The 16,358-nt window shown below is 47.5% G+C and overlaps 1 long non-coding RNA gene across 1 annotated transcript; it reads right to left on the bottom strand.

The window, feature by feature from the left end:
- Positions 1-1,443: 1,443 nt before the first annotated feature.
- Positions 1,444-12,310, bottom strand: LOC311241265. The gene is made up of 6 exons (XR_014620518.1): positions 12,233-12,310; positions 11,320-11,349; positions 11,094-11,148; positions 10,761-10,845; positions 2,385-2,458; positions 1,444-1,505 (listed from the first exon to the last, which is right to left on the bottom strand). It is a non-coding gene; the product is annotated as an uncharacterized lncRNA (long non-coding RNA).
- Between the last annotated feature and the right edge of the window lie 4,048 nt (positions 12,311-16,358).

Here is a 16,358-nt window from a genome sequence, read left to right as displayed (position 1 = left end):
CTCCAATGTACAGTTTCTACGTTAAATGTATATACTCTCTTTTCTGGACTCTTTTGGTATCACAAACAATACTGTATTTGCAAATCTGGTATGTCATAAATGTATAGATGTAGCAGTACTGTCTATCTGTATGTCATGTATGTCATATGTTATGATGAATTGAAAATGGGGGACCCTGATGTAAACAAGACAAAAGTCTTTCTCTGGTCTGCATCCCCTTAACAATTGTGTGTATTGAGCTGTACTGTACTGTACCCATTCTGCAATCTGTTAATAAAATGTTCAATCAAGAATGGAGTGATTGACAGTGTCAAAGGCCTTTTGTAGGTCCAGCATGATCTGTTAATACAATTTTCAATCAATCAATCAATCAATCAATCAATCAATCAATCAATCAATCAATCAATCAATCAATCAATCAATCAAGACCCTCGTCGTGGGCACTGCATTCCGTTCTCAGAATGGATTTGAGAGAGAGAGAGAGAGAGAGAGAGAGAGAGAGAGAGAGAGAGAGAGAGAGAGATCATCAGCATGCTATATATGATATTCAGACTCTAGATCTATTTGCAGAGCCAGATGAGATGAGGCAACCTGTGCGATTGGCTCTTGACAACTAATTTTGCACGTACTGTATAGGCTACAGACAGTATGTGTGTATGCGCGCACTGCGGGAGGTGGCCAGAAGCGCGCAACTAGCCAACTACTATTATTACTACTATATTAATACAGTTTTATCCATGGCAAAGCGCTCCAGCGCTTGAATACGGCCGGGGGATCCGCTCTATACAATGCAGACCCACGGCTCTCGTATTATAATGAGCCCGCGAGGCGTGTTATTATTAGAGTTAATAATATTGTATATTGTTTCCACTGCCTTTTTATTCTATTTTTACTTCTCCACTGTACTATAACTATGTCTTCTACTACCTGTACCTCCCCTCCCCCCGGCCCTCCCCATGCTGCTGAATTTATATTATTTTATGAATACAACATTTAATGTTCGCTAACGTAGAGAAACATCAGACGTAATTCGAGATACGTCAGACGTACTTCGAGATACTTCCGTACTTTCCGCCAATCAGCGCATTGCCCTGTCACAGGAGTAATAGTCCTGTGGCAGGGCGGAAGTTCCAATCTGGACCGAGGCTCCGAGTCTGCAGCTCGACCCTACTCGCGAGATCTGGCGGTCAAAGCATGGCGGGCAATAACCCTTTACAGCGTGGATGTGTTAATAATGATTTGAAGATGTTTACACTTATTTTTACAACCCTACTGTTCTCCCAATAATTAAATAAAGGTTTGATGATGATGACATGTCCTAGAAGAGAGATATAGATAGAGTGGGTGTGTTTGTGTTTGTACATGGAAGTTATACTCACATCAGCTTAAGGGAGATACCATCCATGTCAATTCAGCATAGGATGATTCAGATGGCCTTGTGGTCAGCAGGGTCCCCCTCTGGCTGCTGGCCTCTGGTAGAGGTGTAGATCACCAGTGTCATCCCTCTGAGAACACAATTAGACTTTAGACAGTGGCTTGCGAGCACGATGAGCCTCATTTCTTTATTTTGTGATTGCTCTATCTATCTGATCTTATTACAAAATACTTGCCTCCTAGATCACTAAATGCGGGGCTCCTATCCTATTGAACATATTTTACTTTGTGTGTTTATTTTAACAATAATTTGTGATGCCATCACACAAACTGGCATTTAAAGGGTAAAATTTCAAAAAGTCCTGCACCAGAATGCAGGAAATTAAGTTTTTGTAACAAAATAATTGTGTGTGTGTGTGTGTGTGTGTGTGTGTGTGTGTGTGTGTGTGTGTGTGTGTGTGTGTGTGTGTGTGTGTGTGTGTGTGTGTGTGTGTGTGTGTGTGTGTGTGTGTGTGTGTGTGTGTGTGTGTGTGTGTGTGTGTGTGTGTGTGTGTGTGTGTGTGTGCGTGCGTGTGCGTGTGTGTGTGTGTGAGAGAGAGAGAGAGAGAATGATGGACAATTGCTTGCTGTGTGAGAGAGAGAGAGAGAGAGAGAGAGATAGAGATTAAGTACATTTGCTGAAATACAGTTGTTCTTAATTTTCTCACTTGCTATGTGAGAATGTTAGTTATTATGTTCTCAATGCCCCTTGCATTGTATGAGTTGTGTGGAAGCGTTTGCTAGTTCTAGTGCTATCCCTTTGTACATTGTGGCTGTGTCTGACAAAAGTTAACAATAAATAATGGTATTAGGAATACATTTGCCTCCTGCGTGAACTGTGCATAGCTGAATAGACTGTATTTTAACACCGGTCATATGGTGGTACTTGGAGAGCCAGCTACATTCTCAGGTGGTACTTGGTGTAAAAAGTTTGAGAACCACTGATCTATCATGTATAAAATTCAACTCACAATTCTACATGGGCTTCAGGTGGTGGTCTGCGTCTTCAGGTGGTGACATACTTCCCGCAACTGGCGAAGAATCTCTGAAATATTGGATTGTTTGACAGTGACACACAACAGAATATTATTTTATGCCTGAATTTCCCCAAAATGGCTAATTGGACAGCACTTCTCCACCATCAGTGGCTATACGTGTCAGATAGGTGCAGATAGGAGAATCTGTCTGAATGACAAAGAAATCGCTTAACTCTCCCTCCCTCGGCCGCTATTGGCGCGACGGTGTAGCGGTCATTCCTATAAATATGGCTATGACTATGAGCCCAGATGCAACGAGTAATTGTCTACTCAAAATCAACTAAGTGTCATTGTAACTGAGGGGTACAATTCCCTGACTGTATTGATAAGTATGGTATCATTAAACCACTACCGCTTTATGTACTTTAATTACTGGCCATACAGTACATGATATCTGAATATGATGAACACTTTCCACAATGAAATCGGTTCCACACAAAGTAATTATTAAGTATTTAATGGAGCAAAAGGTACATAATATACTTTATATTATACTTTGAATGCACTTGTAAGGCAAAGGAATGTGCGTAGGCAAATCAACAATGAACGTCCATTCTCTGGTTACGCAGGAGGTAATTACAACCTGAATCTTAGGGAATTATATCTATGGTACACTAGTAATATAGCGGGAGATACTGGAAGGGTCCCCCCGGTAGTAAGCCGGCAGGGGTAGGGGATCTGTCGGTAGTAGAACGTCTGGTCAACGATGACTAAGGAGACTCCGAGTACAGGAGACGGTGCGATAGCCTCTTGATCCACAGACGAATACAGCTGTTCTCCGTAGACTGTAGCTCCACAGTGAAGAAAGCTAGGCGGCCTCAGGCTCTCTGAGGCGCCGACTCGACTTGACTCCTCACGGGGTAAATCCAACACGTGCAGGCGTGGGCGATTATCCGCTCCATAAATCACAGGACCAAAGCAAATATATTCCAGCCGCAAAGGGCTATGTAGTCGTCGGGTAGATTAATCCAGTGTACATGTCCACACGGTTCTCGTCTAGGTCTCCTCGGGTGAAAGCGCCATGTGGTCAGCCCAGCCTGGATAAGAACTCTAGCTAATACGAGGAAGCGTTGGAGATGCTGGTCACTGTAGAACTTTAGCCGCACGATACACTATACACAAATAGACTATTATTGACTTAATAGAAATATGTCGCACTCGACGGTATAGCGCCAAACTCTGACAATTCAGTTATTAATTCGCATGCGGTCTCAATGCCCTATTCTGGGGCCAAACAGGCCATACTTCACCGCACGTTGTATCGTGGGTGAGGCTTCAACTTATTGGGTAACATACTTCTGTATTCACCTGCGCCGTATTTATATGCACGGTGAACAAACTAGTGCCAATCTCATTTCTGTCGCCGTATCCCTGGGCAAGGCCGGGCATGTACAGACATGTCGTGTCGGTGACTTTGAACCTGGCTCCGGGGGCCGGTCCCTGGCGCCGGTGGACCGCTGTCCAATAGGAGAATGAAATATTATGGTCTGTAGTAGGCTAAAGGGACATTCTGTGTATATGTACAAGGAATATACAAGGGATATCAAACGATATACAAATACTATGCAATATATATCAATAAATAAATATATATATTCGGTTTAATCTGATCCTTTGTAACAGCCGCCCCCTAATTAGTCCCACCTAATTAGCTAAGCAGAGACAGATTAACTGCACTGTCCACTACTCAATGTCTGTTGTGAGGGTCGGTCAGTTCACAAAGTCATGGGGTCATGGTCGTCATCGATAGTATCGGGGAGCCTTGGCAGTTCTATTAGCCTCGCCACGGGTCGGGTGTAGATCCGCCCTTGGACGAGCACTTCGGCTGCTCGGACCTTTCCGTCGGCACCGGTGATCACTTTGCTTACGCGGCCAGCCGGCCACATAGCTCGGGGTAGTGACTGGTCGATAATCATGACGACTGTTCCTTCTGTCAAATTGTCTCTCTCTTTCACCCATTTCTGGCGGGTCTGTAGAGACGGTAGGTAGTGGAGTAGGAAGCTGTTCCAAAACTTGTCAGCCAATACTTGACTGTACCTCCACATTCTTCGGCCGTTCACTTCTTAAGGCCTGTACATTGTCTGGGGTAGCGCGGGGTCCAGCCGCCCCATCAAGAGTGTGTTGGGGGTGACTGGGTCGACATCTGCTACATCACTTGAGACGTAACCGAGGGGCTTTGAGTTCAATACTCCCTCGATCTCCGTGAGGACTGTCATTAGGACTTCTTCCGCCACGGTCTGGGCCCCAAGCACGGCGTACAGGGCTGTCTTTATTGAACGTACTTCTCGTTCCCAAGTTCCACCGAAGTGAGGTGCGTTCGGGGGATTAAACTGGAAGTCAATCTGGGATGGAGCGAGGTGGGTCTTAAGTTCTGGGCCCATAGCTTGGAAGCTCTCTCTCAGCTCTCTTTCTCCGCCTTTGAAGTTTGTCCCGTGATCAGACAATAATATAGACGGTTTGCCTTTCCGCGATGTGAATCTTCGGAAGGCCATAAGGAATGAGTCTGTGCTCATGGTTGGAAGGAGTTCTATATGCATCGCTCGGGTGGTCATGCATTTGAATACAATACCCCACCGCTTCTCGGTTCCTCTTCCTTTCTTTATATACAGCGGGCCGAAACAGTCCATACCGGTGGAGTGAAAAGGCTTGTCGCAGAGTCGGAGGCGACAGGGAGGTAGGTCAGCCATCCGGGGTATACTGGGCTGCGCTCGCCACTTACGACAGTCTAGACAGGTTCGCTGGAAGCGCCGCACTGCTTCTCTCCCTTGCAGTATCCAATAACGACGTCTGATCTCCGCGAAGACTCTCTCTGCCCCTGCGTGGTGCACATCCTCGTCGTATTTCTTTATGATCAGCTCTGTGACCTTGTGTCGGCTGTTTAAGACTATCGGGTACTGGACGTCATCCGGTAAGTCTGGAGCTCTCCGCAGACGACCACCCACTCTGATGAGACTATGGGCGTCGCTCTCGGGGGCTAGGTGGAGCAGTCTGCTGTCTGATGGGACGGGCTTTGCTCCCTGTAGACAGTCTAGCTCATCGGGGAACGAGTCTCTCTGGGCTCGTTGTAGTAGTAGAAGTTCTGCTTCTTCGTAGTCAGCTGCTGTAATGTCAGTAGTGGGCTGAACCTCTGGGTGGTGCCACAGGAATGTCTTTAGCTGCGCACTCTCTAGGGTGAGGCAATCGTCTATGTCGGGGTCTGTGGAGACGAGTGTGTTCAATCCACAGAACATAGATTTCTTGTTTTCGGCCTCCTCTTTACTCGCCTCCCGTGGGGTGGGTGTAGGCCACTCTTCTTCCGGGAGCTTGAGGAACTCTGGCCCGTCACTGTATAGGTTGTGACGGGTGAGGTCATCCAGGGACATTCCCCGGGTGATGACGTCAGCTGGGTTGTGTTTTGTGTCCACATACCTCCAGCTTGCTACTTCTGTTAACTCTTGAATCTCTGTGACTCTGACTCCCACGAAGACCTTGTATCTGCACGAATCAGACCGGATCCATGTGAGTACTGTCGTGGAGTCTGACCACAAGATTGTTCTTTGCACCGGAATGGTGAGTTCACGTTGGATTAACGTGGCGAGCTGCGCTCCTGCTAGGGCTGCGCAGAGCTCTAGACGCGGGATAGATTGTTGCTTTCGTGGGGCTATTCTTGAGCGAGCCAGGATGAAAGCAGTATGTATTTCTTTTTCGCTTCTTTTGTGGCGTGGAAGGTAGGCATACCCTCTCGCCTCAGGAGTGGAGTTGCGTATCTCATCACTCCGTTGACTTTGACTCTCTTTGTCCCTTGCTCGAGGAGGGCTATAGCGTAAATGTCTTCCTTGGAATGAATGTCTTTCTTTTCGTTCTTAAAGGGCATTGTCTCTAGTGTCCATAGCCTCTCGACATGCTGTAGGAGGGTGGTGTCTTCTTCTGTCACTCTGGAGTGGAGGCAGTTAGTGGCTGCTGTTCGGTTAAGAGACTTGGCGAGGGGGCCTTGTAATGTCCATCCTAGGCGGGTCTCGACTGCTGCAGGACAGCCTCTGGGTCCTGTGTGGACCCGGTCTATCGGGACTATGAGGTCTGCATGGTCGGAGCCTATCAGCAGGGTCGGGGTGGCACCGTCTATGAGCGGTATAGGTAGTTGACGCAGGTGCACATATTTATCCATCAGCTTGGCGATGGGGTAGGTGTACTGCGACAGGCCTATTTCTTGGCTGGTGAAAGCATTAGTAATCCTATACCGTCTCTCTGGCTGCCCGCTTGCTGCGATAGTGAAGGAGACATTCTCGCCCTTTATCGTCTTTAGATCTCTTCTTATTGTCCGAATCGTCATCTGGTTTTCGCTCCCCCGCAGCCCCAGCTGGGCCGCAGCGGACGCGAGGAGAAGGGTCTTCTCTGACCCGTCGTCAAGGACGGCGTAAGTGTCCATGACCTTATCTTGGTAACTCAGTGTTACGCGGACCACCTTTAAGAGCACCTGGGCGCCCCCGCTGCTGGCGGGGTCAATGTACATAACACTTGCCTTTGTGCTGCTTGAGGGTGCAGGCTTTCTTCTGTTACTGTTGTGTAGGACATCTAGGTGGGCTCCGTCACACCGACTACACCTCTTCTTTAAGCGGCAATCGGCTGCCATGTGACTGCGCGCACATCGGTAACAGCGTCGGTTGGACTTTATCCATTGACTCACCTCGTCGGCGGTCATCTTCTTGAACATGTCACATTGTGACAACCAGTGTTCCTTTTCGCAGTACGGGCACACCATCTTCCACTTCTCTTTCATCGAGGGGGTACTGTGGTTCTTGCTGCTCGGTACTGATTCTGATTGGTGCATGACAGCCACCAATCTTCGGCCATCGTTTGCTCTCCTAGGTCCCTCTCTGGAGCTTGGTGTGCTCCGCATGAACGTATCCAACCGTAGGCTGTTGACTTCTCTCGCTAGGAAGTCGGCTAGGTCTAGGAGGGATGGCTCGGGACCGTTAGGATCACGGTGGTCTCTTTGCCGCCTGAAGCGCTCTTGTCGGGCGGGCGGAAGCTTCTCTAAAATCCTCTCGACATTAGAGTTTGCGTACAGTTCGTGCATACCCTTTTCTCTTTGCGCCCCCAGCATCCCTACCAGGGATTGTACCTTGATAGACAGGTCATCTAGTGAGCGATTGTCTGTGGCTGGGGGTAGGCGGTCAATATGCCTTATCTCTTGTATTACGTAGTCCCATATGCGTCCATATCTTTGGTCGAGTGCTGCTAGAGCCGCTGTGTATGGGGTAGTAGAGGTGGCATAGGCCAGCGCTATATTGTGTGCTCGGGGCACCTTGAGGTGCTTCAATAGGATAGCATACTTGTGGCGTTCATCAGCTACATCGGCCATCATTGTCTCTAAGCACATTCGTAGCTCCGTGTACTGTGCTCTGTTCTCATGGGTGAAGTCCAGAAACGTCGGTGTGCCAATGTATGATGCCGTGGATGGCTGGCACATCGGTGAGCGTTGGAAGAGAGGCCTCCTAGGCGAGTCTCCTCTTACGCCTCTTGGTGGGCTGGTACCGGCGGGGTACCATGGCCCGCGTATCCAGGTGCTATTCCTCGGGGCTGGTCGTGCGTCAAGCTCACCCGTGAATTGAGTCGGGGGTCTGTAGCGCAGAGCCGCGGGGGTAGAGCCTGGGCTGTACTGGACCTCCTGGTCCTGTGGAGTACTGTGCTGCTGTCGGGCTTGACTCTCCTCCTCTCCCTCTTCTTCTTCCTCTGGCAGGTCCTCTAGATCCTGTAGTCGTCTATTTAGCCTCTCCGCGGTGTATACCGTTTCTTCCCTGTAGCTGGGTCTCACTTGGACCGGTCGGGGAAGGAGTTCGGAGGGGGGTATAGGCTCTCTCTGGTGGTCGGGCTCAGGGTCGCTTGATCAGGTAGGGGAGGGTGCCCTTGACCCGTGACTTGACAAGGCCCTGGAACCCCGTGCGGAGGGAGGGGGTGTTGCCCTGGCGATCAGCTGCTCCATTAGCTGCGCTTGTAATCGGTCGCACTCGGCTTCGCGCTTGGTGAGAGCGATGTCGCGCTCTGCTTCTCTTTGGGCACCGGCAGCGGCGCGCTGGGCTTCGGCGGCGGCGCGCTGGGCTTCGGCCCGGTCCCTTACCATATTCTCTTCCGTCTGAAGGCGTCTAATCTCTAGACGTATACGATCTTCGTCGCTCCGTTGCTGCGCTTGAAGGCGTTCTCTTTCCATGGAAGAATGTTCGCGCTCACTAAGCGTCTGTGCTTGGAGTCGATCGCGCTCTGTTGAGGCTGCTAGGCTGGCAAGGAATGCCTGTGCCAGCATCTTGTCCGCCTCGCTGGGGGAAGACGCTGGTTGAGGTGATCCGCTCCTGGCAGTACTCGTTGGAGATCTGTTCTCCTGTGGCGAGTCCTGGAGATCCATCTCCGGGGTGCTCTCCTCTTCTTGCTGCGGGTAGAGTTCCATCCCTGGAGGGCTGTCTTTCTCCTGGAGCTCTCCGGGGACTACTTCTTCGGTCTTGGCGGGGGGGAAAGTCGTGTCAGGTCCCTCCTGGTCCCTACCGTGAGCTTGGTCAGTTACATTAGAACCCACTAGGGCCTCTGTTGGCGGGGTAGCCTGGTTGATAGGGTCGGACATAATTTTACTTTCTACTTTTTCCGCGTTTACCGTCTGTAGAAGGCTAGGTAGTATACTGGCAACGTAATCCTCTCAGTACTGAGGTGTCTGCCGTCTACGCTGCGGGCGATCTACTTTAGGAGGACCGTTTTGTGGAGTGTTCATCATAGGCCATGTCAATATTAATACCACTATATTAATATTACGCTAGTTACCCTCCGGCTCGAAGGACCAATTGTAACTGAGGGGTACAATTCCCTGACTGTATTGATAAGTATGGTATCATTAAACCACTACCGCTTTATGTACTTTAATTACTGGCCATACAGTACATGATATCTGAATATGATGAACACTTTCCACAATGAAATCGGTTCCACACAAAGTAATTATTAAGTATTTAATGGAGCAAAAGGTACATAATATACTTTATATTATACTTTGAATGCACTTGTAAGGCAAAGGAATGTGCGTAGGCAAATCAACAATGAACGTCCATTCTCTGGTTACGCAGGAGGTAATTACAACCTGAATCTTAGGGAATTATATCTATGGTACACTAGTAATATAGCGGGAGATACTGGAAGGGTCCCCCCGGTAGTAAGCCGGCAGGGGTAGGGGATCTGTCGGTAGTAGAACGTCTGGTCAACGATGACTAAGGAGACTCCGAGTACAGGAGACGGTGCGATAGCCTCTTGATCCACAGACGAATACAGCTGTTCTCCGTAGACTGTAGCTCCACAGTGAAGAAAGCTAGTCGGCCTCAGGCTCTCTGAGGCGCCGACTCGACTTGACTCCTCGCGGGGTAAATCCAACACGTGCAGGCGTCGGCGATTATCCGCTCCATAAATCACAGGACCAAAGCAAATATATTCCAGCCGCAAAGGGCTATGTAGTCGTCGGGTAGATTAATCCAGTGTACATGTCCACACGGTTCTCGTCTAGGTCTCCTCGGGTGAAAGCGTCATGTGGTCAGCCCAGCCTGGATAAGAACTCTAGCTAATACGAGGAAGCGTTGGAGATGCTGGTCACTGTAGAACTTTAGCCGCACGATACACTATACACAAATAGACTATTATTGACTTAATAGAAATATGTCGCACTCGACGGTATAGCGCCAAACTCTGACAATTCGGTTATTAATTCGCACGCGGTCTCAATGCCCTATTCTGGGGCCAAACAGGCCATACTTCACCGCACGTTGTATCGTGGGTGAGGCTTCAACTTATTGGGTAACATACTTCTGTATTCACCTGCGCCGTATTTATATGCACGGTGAACAAACTAGTGCCAATCTCATTTCTGTCGCCGTATCCCTGGGCAAGGCCGGGCATGTACAGACATGTCGTGTCGGTGACTTTGAACCTGGCTCCGGGGGCCGGTCCCTGGCGCCGGTGGACCGCTGTCCAATAGGAGAATGAAATATTATGGTCTGTAGTAGGCTAAAGGGACATTCCGTGTATATGTACAAGGAATATACAAGGGATATCAAACGATATACAAATACTATGCAATATATATCAATCAATAAATAAATATATATATATATTCGGTTTAATCTGATCCTTTGTAACAGTCATGATTACGTCATTACAACCTGGGACTTGGATGGGAGAGCAGGAAAGATCCAATGTCTTCAGTCAAAAATCCGCCAATCAATGCAAAGGTAAACATACGTCTTTAGAGACGTTTTATATAAGAATAAACACCAGTGAACTTGTGTATAAAATTCAACTCACGCTACAGGCAGTCTCTGCCTGCGTGCAACTGCTGGTCTCTGGTGGTAATTCAGGAATGGCTTCAAGTTCCTCTGGCGAAGAATCTCTGAAATATTGAATACGACAATAAAAATGTTATGCCAGTGAGAGAGGGAGACGGAGATAGAGGGAGAGACAGACATAGCACTGCTGTGTCATCAAATGACAAAGGCTTTGGCAATGTAGGTGTTGTGTGAAGTGGAGGGGGTCGAGGTGAGAGAGACAGAAAGACAGAGATGAAAACACAGATAAAGGTGTGAAGTTTGAAGTGGGGTGAGAGAGACAGACAATATTGAATTGAAAGATAATACTTACTGAGCTGAATCAATGGCAGTGTGGTAATAGGGGCTGGAGTTATACATTGGCATTCCTAGAGAAAGAGCAACATAATTAACAAAATAAGGAAAAAATAAGCACCATCAAAGTAGTTATCAATGAGCACCATATAACCTACAGTAGCAAGTGTACCTAGCTCCATATACCTAGCGCATGTCTGGTGGTAAAAACAAAACATGATTTGAGAATGTGTTAGTTAACTCACCTTGATAGCGGCGATGATTGCCAGCGAATTCTAAAAAGAAGACGATCAAAATATTCAAAAAACCTTGTATGCAATTTATCAAGACTGTGTATATTATATATATATATATGTTTAGAGTAGCAGGAGCTAGAAGTTCAAATATGTCAGTCTTTCAAAGCCCCATTTTTTATATATAACAAAAGGCAGAATGAACATCACTGCCGCCCTGCTGGATTAAATTCTGAATTGCAGGCCTGAATAAGTATTTACTGTGCAAAATAACCAAAACCAGATAAATAATATCTGTTTTTTATGAAGCACAGATCATGTTAATTAAGTATTCTGAGTCTGAGCAGACAGAAAACCATCTTACCCTCAGCAAGGGATTACTTTGTGCTGAAGACCCACAATGCAACACAACAACTGCAAGCTAAAATGCCTCACATACAAAACGAAATAAAATAGAGCCATGGCTGTGTCCCAAGTTTAACACAATTGAACTATAATAAAGTATTTGTTAACACTAGTTACAACAATGCTTATGTAACTATTAAAAACGTACATTTTAATCACGAAACAAAATGGCAGAATAACGTTAGCTAGCATGCTAGCTAGCTAACGTTAGTAGCTATAATAATATGCATCACTATTTGCTCAAACAAGCTCCAAACTATTTGCCACGGCACAGAGATAACATTTAGTCAAACGATAACAGCCCGGTGATGGTATCTGAACGGAATCATACTATTCCCATAAGAACTCACTTACCAGTTAAGTATACCATCTAGCATGTTAGCTAATAATGCTAACAAGCTTCGTTCTAGCCTACTAGATGCCACCACGGTAATAATTCACAAAGTAGCATGTAGTCAAACGATGACAGCAAGATTATGGTATGTGAATGGCATAATACATAATATTGTCAATGACTTACCAAGGAGTTTGGCTCAGACTATTTGTCAAGCCAGTCAGTGAAGACACCATCCATCGCGCCAAAGTGTTTGAATACCTCAAGTCCCGTGAGATCTTCTAGGTCTCGCGAGTTGCTTAGGACTATACCCTCTCGAAGGGGAGGGGAGGGGGAGGAGGGGAGGGGGAATCTACTAAATTGATTCAACGACAGTTTTTCAAATGTTGAAATGGTATCTGTAATTAAATATTGAATCAACATAGCTTTTTCAACCTCAACCAAAAATAACCAATCTGACTGTACATTGGAGGTGGTTGGGTGGGTGGGGGGGTTGGGTAGGAGGGGTGGGTGGGGGACACTGTACAACTGTACATAAATATTACAGTGACAGTCCAGTTGAGTTAATGGATGGAGGGGGGGGGGGCGTTGACTTGCAACGGATGGACTATAGTGCAGCAATGCAAGTTCAATTCACAGTTATTACTACAGACCGGTGGCACTCACCTCTGTGGTCATGAAATGTTTCGAGAGGCTGGTCAAGGACCACATTTGTGCCTCCCTCCCCAGTGATATGGACCCTATGCAATTTGCATACAGGACAAACAGGTCCACTGACGATGCGGTCTCCCAGGTACTGCACAGCACCCTCTCTCACTTTGACCGTCAGAAGGGGGGTTATGTGAGACTGTTGTTCATACAGCTCAGCGTTCAACACCATAGTCCCCATCACCAGACTGGTGGACAAGCTGATCGAGCTGGGTCTGAGCTCCGCCCTGAGCGCCTGGGTACTGGACTTTCTGAGTGAAAGACCCCAGGCGGTCAGGGTGGGGGGTCAGACCTCCAACACCATCACCCAATTCAATTTCATCAATTTCATCTCTGTGCGTCAGAGTTAATTTTTTTTACAGAGCGCTAGCTGCTCCCTACTTCCAGTCCTTGTGCTAAACTATAGGCTATAGTTGCTTGCTTCCAGCCCTTGTGCTAAGCTATAGCTAGCTGCTCCCTACTGCTTCCAGCCCTTGTGCTAAGCTATATAGCTAGCTGCTCCCTACTGCTTCCAGTCCTTGTGCTAAGCTATAGGCTAGCTGGTCCCTATACTGCTTCCAGCCCTTGTGCTAAGCTATATAGCTAGCTGCTCCCTACTGCTTCCAGCCCTTGTGCTAAGCTATAGGCTAGCTGGTCCCTATACTGCTTCCAGCCCTTGTGCTAAGCTATATAGCTAGCTGCTCCCTACTGCTTCCAGCCCTTGTGCTAAGCTATAGGCTAGCTGGTCCCTATACTGCTTCCAGCCCTTGTGCTAAGCTATAGCTAGCTGCTCCCTACTGCTTCCAGCCCTTGTGCTAAGCTATAGGCTAGCTGGTCCCTATACTGCTTCCAGCCCTTGTGCTAAGCTATAGCTAGCTGGTCCCTATACTGCTTCCAGCCCTTGTGCTAAGCTATAGCTAGCTGCTCCCTACTGCTTCCAGCCCTTATGCTAAGCTATATGCTAGTTGGTCCCTATACTGCTTCCAGCCCTTGTGCTAAGCTATAGCTAGCTGCTCCCTACTGCTTCCAGCCCTTGTGCTAAGCAGGCTAGCTGGTCCCTATACTGCTTCCAGCCCTTGTGCTAAGCTATATAGCTAGCTGCTCCCTACTGCTTCCAGCCCTTGTGCTAAGCTATAGCTAGCTGGTCCCTATACTGCTTCCAGCCCTTGTGCTAAGCTATATAGCTAGCTGCTCCCTACTGCTTCCAGCCCTTGTGCTAAGCTATATATCTAGCTGCTCCCTGACACATGCCTCCTCTACTTGAACGACCACATCAAACAAGAGGTGGACGCGGGCAAATACTGCGGCATGGTCATGCTGGACCTACAAAAGGCCTTCGATACTGTCAATCACTCCATTCTGATTGACAAGCTAAAAGCAATTGATTTTGATAGCTTATCAGTGAGCTGGATGCAATCCTACCTGGAGGGGAGAGAACAGATGGTAGAGGTAAACGGTATACTCTATCCCCCCCCCCTCACAGTGAGCTGTGGTGTTCCACAAGGAAGCATACTAGGACCGCTACTCGTCCTAATTTATGCAAATGACATGTCGTCAGCCTGTGACTGCAACTTGTTCCTGTTTGCGGACGACTCAGCCATGCTGGTCTCTGACAAGAACAAGTTGCAGGTTGAAAAAACCCTCAGCTCGGAACTATATAGGCAAAATCTGCATATGGCTCGCTGATAACAAACTATCATTACACATGGGCAAAACAGAGTCCATTCTCTTCGGTTCAAATAACAAACTCAGCAAGACCGACGGCTTCTCAGTTGCAGTGCATGGGTGACAATATTGTCACAAGGAAAGATGAAATTACCTACCTGGGTTCCATCCTAGAGGCAAATCTTTCCTGTGACAAAATGGCATCCAATGTAATAAAAAAAGTCAACCAACGAACTAGATTCTTGTACCGGATCTCCTCTCAAGAAACAAGAATACCCTGAAGACTCTGGCAGGAGCCCTCATTCAATATACTACGACTATGCGTGCACCTCATGGTACCAAAGCACCTCATAGGCGCTTAAATCTAAATTACAAACATCACAAAACAAACTGGTCAGACTACTACTTGACCTTACCCCCAGAACCCACCTCACCCCTGCCCACTTTGACAACCTAGGATGGCTTAGAGTAGACGACAGAGTACAGCAACTTGCAATGGGCCTGGTCTACAAGATACACTATACGACTAAGGTACCCATGTACATGTCAAAATACTTCCCAAAGGTCAGTGAATACCACAACCACTAGAGGAAGCTCAACAAATCATGTTAAACCCAGATTCGGCTCAAACAATGAACTAAACACGTTTCGCAATTATGCCACATCAATGTGGAACGCCCTACCCAAAGCTGTAAAGGAATGTGAATCACTACCCACTTTCAAAAACACCCTCAAAGAACACCTATACGGGATACTGCAATTCGAAACATGGCCCCTACAAATTTACATTTACATTTACATTTAGTCATTTAGCTGACGCTTTTATCCAAAGCGACTTACATGTTCTGTACGACAAGCCATCAGGAAGGGCACAAGCTGAGCAACAATGTTCATCAAAGTGTTGAGTGCTGGTTAGTTTATTAGGACAAGTGCATGACAGTACGGTTAGTTAGGGTTAGATTTTTTTTTTTTTATTCAGATAATGGTTGAAGAAGTGCGTCTTTAGTCGACGGCGAAAGATTGGACGTGTTTCGGCTGTCCTAACTGGGGTGGGTATAGTTCATTCCACCATTGTGGGGCAAGGACTGAGAATAGGCGACTTCTCTTTGATGACCCTCCCGGAGCTTGGATAGGAGTAGGTCTGAGGCGGCCAGAAGATGCAGAGCGTAAGGGTCTTGAGGGTGTGTAGTTAGAAACCATTGACCGGAGGTAGGCGGGAGCGGTTCCCTTTGCCGCACGGTATGCTAGGTCGAGGGCCTTGAAGCGGATTCGTGCAGCAATGGGGAGCCAGTGCAGGTCCCTAAGAAGTGGGGTGACATGGGCCGACTTCGGTAGGTTTGAGATCAGGCGGGCCGCTGCGTTCTGAATGAGTTGAAACATTTCCTAACCCAGTTGTCCCCCCCCCCCCCCTGCCCAACCCCCCCCCCCCACCTCCAATGTACAGCCCCCCCCCCCACCCCACCCAACCCCACCCCACCTACCCAACCTCCTCCAATGTATACAGTTTTGACGTCAAATGTATATACACTCTTTTTCTGGACACTTTTTGTATCACAAACAGTACTGTATTTGCAAATCTGGTATGTCATAAATGTATAGATGTAGCAGTACTGTCTATCTGTAAGTCGTGTACATATGATGAATTGAAAATGGGGGAAGTCTTTCTCTGGTCTGCATCCCCTTAAAGGATAACTCCACTATTTTGGGAAATTAGCTTATTTAACATCTTCCCTGGAGTTAGACAAGAAGATGCATACCTTTTTTGTCTCTGTGCGTGCATTTTAGCTTTGGGAATAGATGCTCCGTTAGCATAGCTTAGCTTCATCACTGGAAGTGAGGCAGGACAGTAGCCTTACAGTGTATTGCAAGGTCTGACATTGACCAAACTTGATATGCATGACCTTGGTGGGCTCTAGGTCAACTCCTGAAAAGGGGGTCAATGTCAGACCTTGCAATCAAA

The sequence above is a fragment of the Notolepis coatsorum genome (assembly GCF_963971535.1).
Source record: "Notolepis coatsorum genome assembly, contig: SUPER_14_unloc_2, whole genome shotgun sequence".
Classification (NCBI taxonomy): Eukaryota; Metazoa; Chordata; class Actinopteri; order Aulopiformes; family Paralepididae; genus Notolepis; species Notolepis coatsorum.
This window is presented reverse-complemented; position numbering and strand designations above follow the sequence as displayed.